The sequence below is a fragment of the Tiliqua scincoides genome, chromosome 14, assembly GCF_035046505.1.
Source record: "Tiliqua scincoides isolate rTilSci1 chromosome 14, rTilSci1.hap2, whole genome shotgun sequence".
Taxonomy (NCBI): domain Eukaryota; kingdom Metazoa; phylum Chordata; class Lepidosauria; order Squamata; family Scincidae; genus Tiliqua; species Tiliqua scincoides.
In genome coordinates, this window is record NC_089834.1 from 10,645,108 (window position 1) to 10,649,962 (window position 4,855).

A 4,855-nucleotide genomic window follows, 5' to 3' on the forward strand; every position below is an offset into this window, starting at 1 on the left:
TGGCTGGCATAACATGGATTAATTCGTGTGCACATTCAGTTGGTATCATACCTTACCCTTGAAATAATTGGCGCACTCAAGACCATCAGTGGGTCTGAGCAAGCTTCTTCTGCCTAAGAACAGGGAGAGGGATAGTGGGCTTTGTACCATATTGCAGGATGCGGTGGCTAAGAAGGGAGGCCAGTGAGCGACATTTGATACACACTTGGACTTCAGGGCTAATCACCGGTGCTTGCGTCAGTGCACTGAGCGATGCCTCCCTTAGCTGGCAGCTGCGTGCATAGATTTGGAAAGGAAGGATTGAATGGAGTGGAAGAAGAAGCATGGGGGAGAGGAGAGTGGCTTCAATGCTCTAGCTCAGGGGTGTCCAAACCCCGGCTCTGGGGCCACATGCGGCCCTCGAGGCTTCTCAATGCGGCCCTCAGGGAGCCCCCAGTCTCCAATGAGCCTCTGGCCCTCCGGAGATTTACTGGAGCCAGCACTGGCCCGACGCAACTGCTCTGAGCGTGAGGGCGACTGTTTGACCTCTCGAGTGATCTGTGGGATGAGGGCTCCCTCCACTGCTTGCTGTTTCATGTCTGTGATGCAGTAGTGGCAGCAAAGGAAAGGCCAGCCTTGCTTTGTGCAGGGCCTTTTATAGGCCTTGAGCTATTGCAAGACCTTCATTCATTCATACAAGTTCATCTTTAATATATTCATTTATGTAAACGTATGTAAATTTATTCAAATTTTAAATGTAAATTAATTCTTTTTTTTCCCCCGGCCCCTGACACAGTGTCAGAGAGATAATGTGGCCCTCCAGCCAAAAACTTTGGACACCCCTGAACTAGAGGCTGGAGGTGCACTAAGAAGATATCCTGCTACAGGCAAGGTATGGACTAGATGACCTTATGCATCCCTTCCAACTCCATGATTATATGGAATGAGGCATGATTTGGGGGACTGAGGGTGCAGAGTGAAGCCTCAACCATAGGGCAACTGCTCCAAAAAGCACACGTTCTCTTTCAGTCTCACCTCTTCTTCCTTACTGGATCCAAGGAGCACATGGAAGGGGAGTGGTGAAAGCAAGTGAGTGGATAAAGGTGGACACCTCTACCAGTCCCCTGCCTGAGGCACCTGCCTCAATCAATCTCATAGAAGGGCCAACCCTGATGGGGTTACCAAGACATTCTGGTTTCCCCCTCAAGCCGGCCTGCAAAAAGAGGTTTCCTAACTGTTGGCCTCCAGCTTGATTTTGTTCCACGTTCCCAGGAGGGTTGCTTGCTTTTTTGTTTTGCTAAAGGATATGTCGGATAAACTAAAGGCAAAACTCACCCTGCAAGGGCAGCCGTCCCATGGGTAGTCGCTGTGCGATGGGGCCACGTTCCTCCCTGCCCCATCTCACCTCACCTTGCTCGACCTCTACTCTTGAGGATTCCGTAATTGGCCGCTTTTGCTTCTCCAGCCCGGTGGAGCGAAGGGGGGAGACAACTGCTCTGAAGTCATAAAATTCAGACGCTGGCTAATAGGGTTAGAAGCCCGGTGATTATTGCAGAACTTCCAGTGGGACCCGGCAAATGAACCGTAATTCTGTAATATAATTTCCCTTTCCCGGCCAGACTAAATGTTCTTGGCCACTGGGAATATGTAAAGAGCAAAGCTGTCTCTGAAGGGCTGTCAATCCCGATTGCATCAGAGATCAAAGGAGCCCCGGCCTGCCTCTGACTGCCCCGGCGTTGCTTAGCGCCAACAGCTCTGCGCTAGCTTCCAGGGGCCCTCCATCTTGCCTTCTGATCCTAGGCCTGGTGTGTCTGCCGTGAGCCTGATCCTGCAGTTCTGTCCGGGCTCATGAACCGCGTGGAACTTGCACAGGCACCTGCCGGGCCCTTGATGGGCTTTTGGTTCCACCTTCCTCAAAAGTTTAACCAGCACAGTTCACAACTACCTTTTTTCCCATCCTTCTCTTTGTCCCCCGTCCCCCCCACTTTATAGTTCTGGATGTTTACTTTGCCTCCAAAGTTATTTCACCAAAAAGGCTGTGCCGTCAAACCTGTTCTGGGCTAACTGTTTTACAGCTCTTCAAAGTCTCGATTAGAGCCCATTCAAGCTCCCCTGGTCTGCTTTTAGAAATGAATGGTCAGATTGGAGTTGTACCATGATGAAGCCCCAGGGCTCTGGGCTGTCATTTAGGCAGTCAAATACTTACGAGGGGAATCGATTCTGTTCTAAAAATTCTGCAGAAGAGGCTTGCTGTCAAGGCTTTTTACTGGGCTCACCCCCCCATCCATGGTTAAAACCATGGTTTAACCATGGTTTTAACCATGGGTCCTGGTTAAAAACAGAAGTAATGGCAGATTTGATTTCAAAGGGATGCATGAACTTGCTGTATGACATCACAAACGGTTTGCAACTTCTCCTGTCATTGCAGCTCAATCTGACACCCTGTTAAACATCTGAAGCCTCCTATTATGGATGGGTTTGTAGATCAGTGACCACACTTGTTTTTGGATGAAGGCCTTGGGTTCAATCCTTGGCATGTCATAAGAATATAAGAACAGCCCCCCTGGATCAAGCCATAGGCCCATCTAGTCCAGGTTCCTGTATCACACATTGGCCCATCAAATGCCCCAAGGAACACACAACACAACAAGAGACCTGCATCCTGGTGCCCTCCCCTGCATCTCGGATGCATGTCCTAGGATGGGGGTGTCAAACTCATTTCATATAGTAGACCGAATAGCATTCATGGTTCCTGCTGAGGGCTTGAAGTGATGTCATTAAGGAGAAAGTGATGTCGTTAAGCAGATGATGGCCAGAAGTAAGCACTTTGTTTTCACATTAGAAACTAATTAGCTGCAAATGACGGAAGAGAAAATATGCAAATCTTGTTCATAATTTCAAAACATGAGAGAACCCAATTCATCACGCTGGGAGAGCCCAATTATAAGGGGGGCTGGAGAAATTGCTACGAGGGCCTGCATCCGCTCCATGGGCCTTATGTTTGACACCCCTATCCTAGGAAGTCAGGGGCCAGAGATTTTTGGGAGCCACTGCTAGTTGGAGAAGCTGCAATTGTTCAGTGCTCAGAAAAGGTTCAAGTTAATATCCCTGTGCAGATGTTACCATCAAGCAAATAGCAGCCTGTGATCAGGTGCTAGGGGGGAGGGCATACTGTCAAGCCATGCCCCTGTGTCACCTTCCTAAAGCCCCACCCCAGCTGAACACAAGTGTAGCATTCACCTGAAATGAAAAACACACTGCGTCAGGGAAGAGTGTTATAAATCTTCATTTTTTTTATTGCCACGTATAAAAACTTGCATTTGTTTTTCAACGGATTCTGCAGAATGTCAAAACGTTCCTATTTAGAGGCCTCTCTTAATGCGATGAACTAAGCTGTAGCTTGTGCATGAATTGGGCCCTGCCCAGTCCAAACCTTGCATGTCCAATCAGAGTCACAGCTGCTGTACCTCTCCTTGGCCATAGATTGTACCGATGACAAGGGGAAACCTAATAGATCTGAAGGCACCCAAAACATCCAAAATAACCAGCGCAGGCTTGAGAAGCTCCATTGCAGGTCTGGGGCTTCTCCCAAGGAGACCTCCAGCGGCTTCCCCATGCCCACGAGATACAGCGGTAGTCATTTTGGTACCGCTGTTCCTCTGGGCGCTGGGAAGCTTAGGATTGGGCTGCCCGAAGGGTTGTTGGTTAGGAGACCTGGGTGAGGGGGATGCTTTTCTGATCCAGGCCTGCACTTGCCCTAATGTCGGAGAATTAACCCAAGAGCCACACTGTCAAATGGACATTACATGGGGGGGGGGGGAATGCAGATTTGTTATAGTTACCAACATGATTCCTGCTTGTTAAAAAAAAAAGAATTGTGTGATTCCTGTTCTTTTTTGAACACTTACTGTTCACTACCCACTTTTCTTGCTCTTTCTTTTGCTCTCGTCTTTAAGTAGAAGGAGTTCTGGGCAAGACAATAAGATTTTCATAGAATCATAGAGTTGAAGGGATCTACAAGGTCATCTAGCCCAATCCCCTGCCTGGTGCAGGAAACCTACCTAGAGCATCTCCAGCAGGTGCCTCGGCTGGAAGATGTCCAATGAGGAAGAATCCACCGCCTCTCTCGGCAATCTGTCCCACTGCCGAATCATCGTGACCATCAGGAATTTTCCTCTTTGGCTTTCTCTCTCTTGTTTGTATCTGGTTATTTTCGACCTGCGCTGCTCCCAGGTAGGGAACACAGACTGCAATTCTATCCGTACTTACTTGGGAATAAGCCTTACTGACTAAAATGGGATTGATTTCTGAGTAGGCACGCATAGTATTGGGCTAATTTGTCCTCATGCGCCTCTGCTCCTAAGTTGGTTGGTGGATGTGCTTCAGTGGTTTGTGCAGTGGATGTGCAAAGCAGCTGGGACCCACCTCACACACCATCCTGCAATGGGGGACCCCTGTCGCAAGCCCAGTGGACGAGAGGGGTGAGTGGTTGAGTCCTTCCCCTTCCCCCAGTGGTGGCGGATTGACTTGTGCCTGCTAATGCCGTCACTCTCGCCTCCTGGCGTTAAGATGCAGGAAATAATTGCACACCCCACAAGTAGCCTAGATGTATGTTTATTCCTTTCTCAGAGTGTTTGCTTCATAGCCCTGTAACCCACTTATACCGTTGCTCTTTGGAATCATAATTGGACCTGAAGGGTTGCAAACAATAAACAATAATCCCTCCCGGTTTTTGTGCATTGATTTCGAGTGTTCAGAGCACCTCCCACGAATTACTTTCTTGTAATCCTTGCCACAACTCAAAAGAGAGAGGTCGGTTCATCCCTCCTAGATGCAGCACTTGGGGGACACAGCTGCAGAGGAAAGCCACAAGTGT